The sequence below is a fragment of the Pseudopipra pipra genome, chromosome 2, assembly GCF_036250125.1.
Source record: "Pseudopipra pipra isolate bDixPip1 chromosome 2, bDixPip1.hap1, whole genome shotgun sequence".
In the NCBI taxonomy this organism is placed as follows: Eukaryota; Metazoa; Chordata; class Aves; order Passeriformes; family Pipridae; genus Pseudopipra; species Pseudopipra pipra.
In genome coordinates, this window is record NC_087550.1 from 22,032,077 (window position 1) to 22,044,806 (window position 12,730).

The following is a 12,730-nucleotide window of genomic DNA, read 5'->3' on the forward strand; positions in this document are numbered from 1 at the left end:
CTGCATTATATTCATTGGGAGATGAAGTTTATATCTTAGATTAAGGCTATATTTGAGACTGGAGTAAACTGATCATGTCCTTTCTACTGGCTTCTGCCACACCTGCTAGCTCTAAGGGGCTGCAGGAAACTGGCCTGAAAAAGGGATCATTTTTTACTTTTGCTATCCCCTCAGCAGACATGGCTGTGGAATTCTTTATTGGCAACTATATATATAATAGCTTTGGTAATTCACATGAGAGTGGATTTCTGGTTAAAAGTTAACCAGATAAACTTAACATTTTTCCTCAAGTTCCCTGGCTTCTCATACAGACATGAATCATTCTGGATTTTCTCAGTTTTCTCAATTTTTGTTAGGATAGATGGGTTGACTATATAGAGGTATATACCTTTCTGTGCATACATACCTGGACTTGGGCTCCACTTCGGTGGAGTATAAGTTGATAATGGAGTAGCAGCATATTCCAAGTTTAGCCTGAATTTACTTCATTTGCCTCATTCCAAACATAATTCAGAAAACATTTTTCTAGGCAGCAGTGAAAGTCATCTGCACCTGCACCTATATCCTCCCTTGCACCGTCATCTATGGGTGCAGGGGAGGATATTTCTACAAACAGATGTCACAGAGATGGCTGCCCTTGAAAAAATAATGTCCCAAAATAGTCTCCCTCAAAGACCTAGCAGAAGAACGGGAAAAAATCAGGTGAGTAGATGGGGTAAAGGTCTCCAAATAGATAATAATCAGCTGACACAGTGGCTGGTATTCTGAAAGGGAAACTTTGACTGCCTAACTGCCAGTTTCCTTGTCTGGTTAAGAGATGAACAAAGAGTTTCAGTATTGTTTCTCCACAATGTTTCTTTACCTTTCATAAAACCTACAATTACGTGAACTTACTAAATAGTCACTAAATTTCATCTCCCTTAAACCTAATACCTTAGCAAAGTTCAACCAGTTTACAGTGATGTTTCTGAATTTATCCAAACCTCTCCACTAGCATGCTTAACTTAAAACAGTGTTAGGTATTAGTCTGAGTGTAAAGCACATTATTGTAGCTTTATGTAGAATAACAACGATCTGTGTAGCTCAATAACCTACATACAGGAAAATGAATCTGGCTTAAGTCTCCCACAGTGAATTGCTGTATTTGACTGTAGCGTCTCTGCCTCAGTTTCTTCCCTGTAATGAGACCAGACCTTCTTGTGTCCAGGGCTTACATCTTTCTGAATGACAGACCAATGCTAAAGGTTAAGAGCAGCTTTCTTGCTTGTTCTAGGAATTTTGACATCCACAGTGTATGCAGCTTATCATCTGAAATATTTATGTGTTCATCCCTATAAAAGCATCTATCTTCTTTGCAAAACTGCAGTGACACAAAATACACTTACTATTGCTTAGAATGGCTATCAAGGGCATTCTAACCGATTAATGTGGATTTCAACTTAATTTCTTCTTTAGTTCTCTTTACTGCATCTTCTCTTTTTAGAGACCAGATCAGCCTTCCTGAAGGGCACACAAGACCTCATTGAGTGCAATGTATAAAAACAAGTCCCATTGCAGAAAATGAGTTCCAGCGTCAAAGATCTTGCACTAAAATTGTCTGTCCATTGGACCATTTTTACTCAAGTTTATTCTCATGTTTGATGAGTTTAGGACAATAAAACAAGCAGAAGTACACAGTTGAAAGTCCTAATGCATTTCTTGGGCTACTCCGTGTCACAGTGGATGTTTAACAAACGGAATTATGGATGGAAAGGGAAGGAAGATAAAAAAATTTAAGCATTAGTTCAGGATTCAAAGACCTGCATTCAGTTCTTAGCAGCCTCTCCATTCCCAATCTATAAAAAACTTTTAACAGCTGTAGCCTTTCTCTTTGAGAATTCTTATGAAAATGAATGCATCAACATCAAGAGAATGTCTGGGTACTATACAGCTGTGTAAGCCAGTAATGCAAGCAATGCATTGAACAGTGTATTGAACAAACCATTTTTTGATTTACCATATTAAACTATGAGTCTTAGAAATGGGGGAGTAGTGGGATCTTCTTCTTCCTTTGGTTCCCATCATTTTAGCATTTTTTGTAGCCTTCTGTAGTCCTTTCCAAGGTTCCTTTCCAAGCCAGAACATAACTCAGGTATTACTTCTGTACCTTGCACACAGGACACACAACACCAGGACATGGTGAAGAGGTGGTGGGAAAGTGTTGTGCAGACCCATGCGGGGACAAGAAATTTCCCCTGATGTCTCTGTCTGCCTGATCTGCTGTAGGACACCCAGAGCACTGGAATTATAAATATGTTTCTCACTTGAGTTCTAGCGACTTGATGAAATTGCAAATACTCTCATTTTCTCTTCCCTGAAGCCTCTCTCTAGCCTGAGCTGATATAGCAACAAATGCTTTCTTTGTTGGGAGGGAAAACTAAAAGGTAATGCAAAAAGTGGGTAAATAAAATTATCTGTAAAATGTAGTGGGAGCTGATGATGCAATAAGTTTAGCCACTCGGTTGCTGCTTTGCAGTTCTTTGTTTTTTCTGCCATCACCCACTAATGCAGTTGAAAGGCTAACTACTGAAGTAATTGAATACCTTCTGATTTATTTTTTCCTCTGTTCTACATCTAGTATATCTTTTCATAAGTTGGGCTATCATTACAATGAAGGTAAAATTTCTGTCCTTTTTCTAGAGATTAATTGCATAAGAAAATAAAACCCGAAAATATTTATAGTATCAATTGCAGTGTATCTGAGTATACCTAGCATCTAAAAATACCTATTTTAATTAGCAACCTCTTGGGGGTAGGGAGAGAGCTCCATTTTTAGTTACAAGATATTGGTGGAGGTGGAACTCCAGGACAGTTTCAGGGCAATAAGTAGCACGGATCTGGGTAGCATATTTCCCAGCCCAGCAGAGGAGTGAGGAAGGTTTGTGACTATGCTGTTCAACATCATAGCATGCTTGCACTGTAACTACAGTGTGACTGAGACATCTTTAAATTCACAATGTTCTATATTAAAAATCCTGGTGATGCCTAAGTGATTAAAACACAGGGGAGTTAAGAACTGCTAGAACCTGCTGTTATGGGGAAGCAATTATGTATTAAGTACCAAAAATATTTGATGGAAAGTATTGGAACTGGGCTTGTAAAGAATACTTATCAGTTTATCAGTGATATAAATCAAGTTTTTCAAACAGTTACATTAGAGAATTCTCCTCTCAATTCTGCTTTTGTGTTCCCATTAGCATAAGTGTGTGTGTATTCCTAAAGTAAAAGGCAAAATAACACTAGGGTGTCAAACTATTTGCCAGAATTATAGTCTGGCACATTCTGCTGTCTGACTAGCCTTGCTAGGCAAGGTTAATATTACTTTGAAAACTGAATTTAAGATTATCTGATATACTAAATCTCCATCTTATTCTTAAATATTATATTACGGAAGTGGGAATTGGGAGTGGAACTTCTATCTTGCACAATGCTATAGAACAGTAATTATAATTGAAAAGCAGATTGTGTCTTGTTATTTTTATTGTTCTGAAACAGTAATGATAGTGGACTGTTTCCTTGCTTGTATCCAGACACATGCAGCTGTTACTACAGGGTAGCTAGAGAAGGAGCTACCATTTGCTACCAGGAGTACCAGCCTGTGCACATACTCTGACCTTACAATATGTTTCAGTCAGCTGGATCCCTTTTCACTAAGCATAAACTCCTTCAAGCTTTTTTTACTGGTGCATAAGAACATGTGAAAAAAATAGATAATATTAACCTATTCTCATGCTTGGTACAATAACAGCCCTGCACTGACTTCAGAAGAGCAATAGCAGGTCCTGAAATCAGAGTGGGATCCACAGGCTGGAGTTTATGCCACAGGGCATAAAGGAGTGGGGTCAGTATCCACTAGCCCATGAAGCTCCCTTACACTCTTATGAAAGTACCATGTGCTGTTCTTATCTCTACATGCCTAGTTTTTAGCTACAAATAATTTAATAACATTGAAGTTATTGCTCCATACTATGATCGGTATGATACACTGTTCATGTGCTATCATCTGGTACATCTGGGTCGTTTAGGGACAGGTACAGCTATCAGCAGTAAGTTAGGATACATGAAGGGCTTGAGCAAACTCTGCTGAAGCCAGTGTGGGTTTTTCCCATGACTCTGATTTGAAGGCAGATAGAGACATATTTTGGCATGAGATTTATGCATACTTCTTAGACAGTCTCCGTGTAGGACAGTGTTGAAATACAACATCGAAGGAGGGCTTAAGAGAAAGTTGTGCAGCCATGATCAGTATTACACTTAAGACTGTTCTCTCAGCAAACAAGTTGGTCTGTTCCAGCTCCATTTACAGTGGGACCTTTCTTTTTTTCCTAAGAGAGGTGGAATGTTTAGTGATTTGTCCTTTCAGATGCTCTTTCTCCTTCAGCTATTGTCAAATACACTGAATTGTTACACAACTGCTGCATTTGTTGTGTTGTTATATGACTGCATTTGTAGGGACAAAAAACCCCAATGGGTCTGAAATGAGGCTTGTTTCTCAATGGCAGGAGCAGTGGCAGCAGGCGTTTGCTAAGAATACCTCTGGAAGAGAGAGGAAGAGCAAGTATGCCTGCACATATCACTTTGCACACGGACACTCCTTCCAAGGGAGCTGAGGAATAGTTAAGCTTGAAAATTGCAGTTATTTGATGATCCTTTTGTCTGATTCTGCAAAGGTTTAACCAGACCTCTGAGTTTGTCACAAGATTCATTTCAAGAAACAACTGCTTAAAGAATTCCTCTTATCTGTGTGCTGTCAGTCAGAGTCTCAGTTTGCTGCCCCAGTGGTAAACATTCACCCCCACGCTGTGAGTGTTTATGTTCCCAGCTCTTCCAGTGGGAACTAACACCAAGGAGTCAGCACATCTTTATTACTGGGAAGTTGTACTATCTGTGTGCAGATGTTGCTGCTGTTAACTTGAAAATAGGGCTGTGTAGTACCACAAAAAAAGAAACATTTTTAAACCTGATATTCTCTTCCTGAGTCTGCTGCTGAAACCTGATCAGTTGAATGTAGTTAATGGAGACTTCACAAAAGGTACCCCAGCAAGCCTGGTACAAATAGTATGCTCAAAAGAAGTATATTTTTGGGTGACCAGAGGGAGCTGCTCAGGTGCTTTTATTGTGGGTTAGAAAGTTCCCTTGAGGGTAAGATCTTCTAAGTAGTCACAGAACTGGTGCAGCAGTGGTAATAATTTCTACCAGTGTGTTCCAGCTCTGATCATAATTAGACTCTGTCACGGTATTTGTCCTTGAATTCATACCTGCAGGATGTAGCAATGTGGTTTTATACAGGTAACTCTCCACCAGGAACCAGATGAGGATGTTCATTTGCTCTGCACAGTCATCTAATTAAATTGTTGAAATTAAAGTAGATGTTGGCCACAGTACCTTGGGCTGATGGATGAGAGCATACTAGGTCCCATTTTTCTATGTTAGAAGAGCTGGGAAGAGGGAGGAGTATGAGATGGTAATGTTTGCTGGTAATTAGCTTGTTTAGGTTAGATAAATCTTGAAAGAGTGAGAAGCTTCACAGTGATATAGCCAAAGATATAGGGATGGGCAGCAGGCTGGCCAATCTGTGCATGAATGTGTATTAGTAACTACTGGGGAGCTAGAGGCAGGTAGGGACTATTAATACATCTCATGTGAGTTAAATGCAGCCACAGAGCCAAGGCCATTACTACCACTGATTGTCTCATGGGGCTTCACTGGTACCATGCTTTTGAAATAAGTTCTATCCATTCTGGATTACAGGACAAATTCATACCATTTCTCATATTTTGCCCACATATTGGCCTCTCATAGAGAAAATAACATGGACTGGATGATCTTGCATGAACTGATCTGCCACAAAAAAACCTTTAAAAATAAAGGGCTCTGTAGTCCACTGCCATTCTTCTGAGTCTTTCACATTATTAATTATAATGCCTCTTTTCAACAGGAAGCTATCAAGTGGATCCCAAGAATGTGGTCATTCTGTCCCAGTTCATTCAGATTTACTTATCTCATTATAAAAAGTATAGCCAGAATAGAACAGGTGTACAGAAGAAGATAAATAGTTCAGATGTCTATTTGGAACCACCGTAAGTAGATCTTTTCTCTTCAGTAATGTAATTTTATCCTGCTGTATCTAATTGCAGGTAATTGCTGAATCTAATGATGAGATTGCTCTGTTTTCTGTCTTAACAATGTCTCTAAAGCCCGAAGCAATAAGAAAAATCAAGATTATTTAAAATTGTCTGGAGTTATTGATTCCAGTGCTGTTCAGAAGGATATTTTTCTTGGGCTTGAATGGATTTCTGTAGTTCAAAACTATACTGTCTTCTTTTATGGAAAAGAAGTTCTAAAACCTCCTGTAAGGTGAGAAGGGTCATTAATTGGTTCAGTAGTCAACCAGTGACATGTGAGACAGGCTGAACTAGCCAAGTATTCTCCTAAATACATTACACCCAAAATCCATTTCTGACACTTCTGAAATGTAAAATTATGATGTGATGCTTCTGTTTTGGTGATATTTTACTGATTAACCTGTGGTTTGCATGAGAATTTCTGTCTACAGCAGAAGACAAAACTGGTTGTTCTGCACCGTTAAAGCAGATTGGTGGCCTCCCATTCATGGCCAGTGTGCCTGGAACACAACTTGGAAGTCTCCTTGCCAGCCATAGGCCTCTGATACTTGAGCACAAATTGGCTCACCGTTCAGGTCCAGGTGTCTGTTCCATTTGTAGCTATCCCCATCTTTTAAATTATTCAGCACTTGTGATCCCTGCACTAGAGGGCAGTCAGAGTCAGCTGCACCAGCTGGTAGGTATGTCACACCAGCCCCAGGAAGAGTGGGCCAAGTCTCAGGACCTGTATTAGCCCCTTAGTATTAACCCTTTGCCAGGGCAAGAAGTGAGCAGCACAGGCACTGCCATTTCTCTTCACGAATGAGGAACTGAAGTGAGGTGGCTCCTGGATCCCTCTCCATAAGGCATTTACACAAGTTGATCCCTCTTCCTTGGCTATTCTTAACCCCAAATTTGCAGATATGGGGTATTTTCTGGGCCCACCTGATAAATTTTTAATGTGGATAAACCAAAAGGAAAATACATAGATGGGAATGAAATGCTGAAAACCTTTGCTGAATTACACGATTCCAATTGTCATTGATAACAATAAACATTTAAGTACTTGGGATTGTCTGGAAAATCAAGTGTGAATATGTTTACATAGCTCCTTACACCACTGTAGAAGTCATCAAAGCATTTCTGTCTCCTGCAAAGCTTTGTGCAATTCACAAGTCCAACCAACCTGCTCCACATGAGCTTCATAAAGGACTACATTCACTTGTTTGGAAGGTCCTGCAACATTTCAAATCCTGTTTGAGTTGTAAGCAAGACACTAGGAGTATCCATTCACTCACCTTTCTCCCCAGGGCAGCTGAACATGCCTGGCTTCTGGCTGCAGTTTGGTATGGGCTCTTGGGCTGTGTCCTGTGACGTGTGGCATGACAAGGGCAAGGGATTTGCTAGATCCTTTTGGAAAGAGTGTGGGCTCTCATGAGACAGAGTTCACTCAAGATTTGGAAAGGAAAGCTATCGTGTGACTGGGGAAGTGTGTGTGAAGCTCAAAGCAAAAGTGAAAATGGAGTTTGATGGCAATAGGTCTGGGATGCCGTGTAGTTGATTTATTTAGGGAGAAATAAATTTCCCTCCCTCATAGACAGTGCTGAATCATCCATGAATTTGCCTCTTAAGAAGCAGGAATTGTCTGATGCCTCAGACAAGATACAGACTTGGTGGTTGCTAGTGTGACCTGGCCTTGCAGATCCTGTGATATGTTGAAGGGAGAAGTCTGGCAACCACGTGTTTGGATATTTCTGCCCCCGCGTGCAGCCAGATTTACAGCACCACCAGGATGAGGAAATCATATCAAAACAGAAATATCATGCTGTTGAGGGAATGGCAGCTTTTTTTAAAGAGCAGTTGAGTTTGCAGACTGGCTCCAAATAGATTTTGGGTAAGAGCTGTTCTTCCATCAAAAAGCTGATGAAAGGCAGAGAAACAGAAGTCTCTTTATTAGCTCTGGTTGAAGGCCCATGTCACCAAACCATCTTGGCGAGTCCTCCTTCTCCCTTTGCACCTCTCATGCACTGCTTAGGACTGTCCACAGCCCACTAGCTGCCAAGGCTGATTTCCCACCCTCTGCAATCTTTTCTTTTGGCTTACCTCTGCTGTTCATGGCTCTGTCAGTTTGAATGGCAAACATGGATACAAGCATTACCAAAAGCAAAGTCCCATGTAAAGGTGACAGTGTGCATCTGGAACTGGTCAAAACTGAGTAAGTGTTCCTTCTTTTTTCACATGCTTAAGCAGGAACCAGGAAATATCCTCAAGGGATTTTTTTTTTCTAATTCCTTCTTATTCTATTTATAAGGGACTGGCAACTTGTAAACATCCCCAAAGCATAAGGTGTGCTCTGAGTTTTTGCTTGCTCAGGTTTCATGACTGTTTACATTATGATAAGTCTAAATAAATGAAAGGCAATAGTACCATCTCTTTGCTTTGTTTTCTGGCTGGCATTTCCAGTCTGGTCCGGAATAGGTGAACCCAGGAAGGGATTCCCACTGTTGTCAAAGGGCTCTACATGAATATGTTCCAGTGCCCATCCTACATTTCTTTTATTTTGCATGCCCTCAACAGGGATCTATCTCCAGTGTTAAGGTTAGAGGAGATTTATGTCTCATTTCCCTGTGCTGTGTGTAATCCTTTTGCTGAAGCAAAAGAACATAAGGAGTCCTGCCATTCTGATTCCATAGTCTTTCACAACACCTTTGTACTTTTGGTTTCTGTAGGGGACTGCATGTGATGCAGGGCAGTGAGGAGGAGGCCTTGGGAAGTGCTTGTCCTGATCATTAGGCTTACTAGTTCTTCGGCATGAACAAATTAATAAAAGAAACCCAACCCAACCAACGAAAAAAACCTCTAACCAAAAAAACAACAAATTCTCCTTTGAAATGCTGAGGTCCTTTCCTTTGTCTCCTTTCTCTTTCCCTTTCCCTTTCTTACTTTCTTCGTTGTTTTTTTTTTTACTTTTCTACTTCTCCTATGAGCACCAAAATTTCTTTTAACCTTTTCTTACAAATTTTCAGACATCTCTGGCCTCAAACAGGAGTTGATGTACCAAAACCCCATGAGAGAGGTCTATTCTTACTGTATTTCTGGCCTATTTTTGTTACAAGGAGAGATGGGTGCTCTCTGAAGCTGAGAATGGTATCTAGAGTTTCAGATGCTTCCCCTCACTACTGTGGCACTTGCCCACCACTTGTCCAGAACACACAGTCTGTGTAAAATATTTGTCCACTTACAAGGGAAAAAGAAGACACTACAGAGGTGAACTGCTCTCAGCTTGGAGAGTGGAAGGGTGGGAAATGTCACTCTGCTTTCTCTTTTTTTGGGGAAAACAAAAAAGAGAAAGTGGGAGACCATACCATAAAATGAGCACTTGAAAGGCAGTAAAGGACAAAAGGACAGAATTGCAGGTCACATTTCAGGTCAGTTAGGTGCCTGCCAGGTTTTCTCCTGTCCAAGGTACATTGCTTGTTTCAGGCATTTCTCTTCATGGCAGTAACAGCAGACAAGGTACTTGATTTATGAATAAGAAACTGAAAGACAGAGAGATAAAGCAGGCACTTGCTCCACAACCACAGAGCTGGGGCTATTCCCGAGGAGAAAACACTGGCTCGTGGAGATGGACCTAGGCCACTTTTAGGTGAGGCAGCAGGGTACGTGGTAGTACAATTCCATCAGTCCAGTGCTTACTCTGGCACTGACAATAAGTCCTTGGGTAGTTACGCCTTTTTCTGTAGCTTTGTTGGCCAGTCTAGAACTAGCCTGTTTGTGTCTGTGCAGGCTGAGGTTGAAGATGTGATTTGGGTTGTGAAAGAAATGCCAGACCAGAAACTGAGCAACACTCACAGATGCTCCACATATTCTCTTTTTCCTGTACTATCCAGTACTGCACCCCCTTTGTCACCTTGCACCAAAAGAAACATCATGTCAGATTGATTTCTGGGATATCATTTTGGGAGCAAAGACATATTGGCCTCTGTTGATGAAGTTTATATAAAATGAAAAGTATCTTTAAAAAAAAGAGTCCTACAGACCTTTAAAACCCTTCATTGATCTATATCAAGTCTTCCACATAAACATTCTTAAAGCCTCTGCAAGTCAATTCCTGCCTCCTCAGTGCTTTTTACCATGGGTCCATTATATTGCATTCACAGTGCATAATTCAGGCAAGGGCAGAAGGGATGGCAGAGCAATAAGCCCTACTGCGTTTCACTGAAGTGAGAAGAGTTGCTGTAGAACCATTTCCATGGCAGCCGTTCTGTTGATTTAGTAGTAATTTTGCATAACACTTTATTAGACTAGAACTCCAATTCCAAAAACCTCCAAACCCTTTAATAATAAACCCTAGGTTTAAAGTAAGATTTATTTCACCTTTCTTGTCTCTTTTCCTTTCATTTTCCTTTGGAAAAATGCCTAACAGAAACCGTATGTGTTACTTGTACACAGTAGTACATAAACTGAGAAAACTTCTCAGAAATTTTTCTCTTCTTGTTTCAGAAGTGGATTCAGGCCTGTAAACACATGCATTCTTTACTGTATTAGCAGTTTATTCCATTTTTAATGAACCACGTGATGCTATCCAAATATCATTTAACCTATAATCGTCTTTTGTCCAGAAGCCCAAATATTTGTATCCCCAGTAAGAACTCATTAAGGTGTCACTCAGGGGTTTTTTTGTCCCCTGAATCCTGCCAAGTAGTTAAGTTGTAATATATTCAGAGATTTGAAAGGCTACAGTCTAAGTACTCTTCCTAGTTATAAAATGACTATTATGAGAACTAACCATCCAGTTAGTACAATTACTTATTTCCAGTAACAGCAGGTCCAACCTGGTTCAAAGGTAATACACCTGGTGATGTGTAATATCGTAGTCTATACGGAAGTTTCTCTCTGAGAACAACCACGATCACCATGAAGCAAGTATTTTTAAAATCCTTGAAGATCTGTACCACACATGGTGTTGCTAGCAATACTGCTTTTCTTAAATCCTAATCTTTTATTTAAGCAAAAAATTAGTAGACTTTTTTCTTCATTAATAGATTGTGGCAGTGTGTAGGGCAAAACCAGGTGACACTGAATTGTAAAATGCCTGACTTAGCAGAGCTGAAGGGAAAGTCAGGAACAACATGTGCTTTGCATGGTAATCTAGGATTGTACACATAAACAAATATTCTAGTACCATGGATATTTCAGATCTGAAATATATGAGCAGCCTTCAGATCAAAGGATTCCCAAATGTTTTATTATGCCAATCTCTCTAATAATATTGTGTAAATTCCAAAGTACCAGCATTTGGTAAACATTCACTTACCCACCTCTGATATGGAGCAATTGCAGGAATCAATCCTAGTTACTCTCTAACAGCATGCCCCAAACTAATTTCAGTTTTGTGGCAAGGAGAGTGGAAGCTTTTATTCATATATGAAATGACAGGGGAAAGTCTTGCAGCTGAAGTTCTTGCCATAGTTTCATGTATACATACCTCAGTCTTTCCAAAGGAGCAGAAGAGACTGAATGCAAGGTTGGGGCAAGGTCTTGAGTGCTGCTTGGATGTGGAGATTGCCCTGGGGGTTCTCATGGGGCAGGGGATAGGGAGTGGAGTGGGTCCACAAGCACTGGCCCAGCACAAGGAGACCATTAGCAGAGATGAAAGTACACTGAGCTTATGAAGAGTGACTGGGGGATGAATTGGGGAATCAGACCTTCAGTGGTAGGTAGGTGGGTTTGGGAAAGAGGTGAAGAAGTGCAAGTGTTTGCAAGAAAAACACTTCCCCCCTATTGTCTGGTGCTGCACAGGTGGCTGTGCAGACAACAGCGGGGACTTCACTGCTTCTATCAGGTGTCTGTGAGTGTCAGCTGCAGAGACTACACTGAAATGGCTGGCACTGAGTGTACAGAGCACCAGTTGGTGTTCAGACTGGCAAGTGGTATTGGTGGTATTAAGTGGAGCTGGTCCAGAAGTGGCACTGCTGGCTTAACCACTGTTGACCATATCAACACACAAGGCAGTGCAGCAAGTGACTGTAGGCTTGTCACAGCAGGTGATTGTGGAAGGCTAAGAAGGGGCAGCAGGCTCACTAAAGGACAGGGCAGCTTGATCTTAAGAATACAGAGAAGTGGCATGAAACTAGTAGAGGAAGAAAAGGAAATACCCATCCCATACTCCTTGAAATCTCACTGGGACCTCATCCATAAGGCTTAGTGGTATTGCCGTGCTTTTCTGACATTTGAATTGTGATGAGTTCAATGTTGTTCTCCTGTGGTTGGCTGGAATACTGCAAATCAGCCAGAATCACCTTTTTCCTCTGCCAGTGGAACAGAGAAGCATCACAATTTTTCCTGTGGTGGGGAAAAGAAAAAAAAGGAGTTAATCTGTTGGAGCAAGGGTATATCTTTTTTCCTAGGTGTGGTTGGGTTTTCATTGGTTGTTTTTCCTCCATACCAAGCTTTTTCAGGTCTGTATTATTTTAGTTAGAACATGTTACTATTTTAATCTCTCATCAGTCCAAAATATTGACCTAACACTTCTTCTGAGATAAAATGCATTATTTGATATAGGAAAATTTGTGTAAGTTAAAAAA

The 12,730-nt window shown here is 40.6% G+C and overlaps 1 long non-coding RNA gene across 5 annotated transcripts in view; it reads left to right on the forward strand.

Moving 5' to 3' along the window:
- The window catches only part of LOC135409162 (uncharacterized), a 275,200-nt gene that overhangs the window by 198,680 nt on the left and 63,790 nt on the right, over positions 1-12,730 (forward strand). The gene's annotated exons all lie outside the window — the stretch shown is intronic.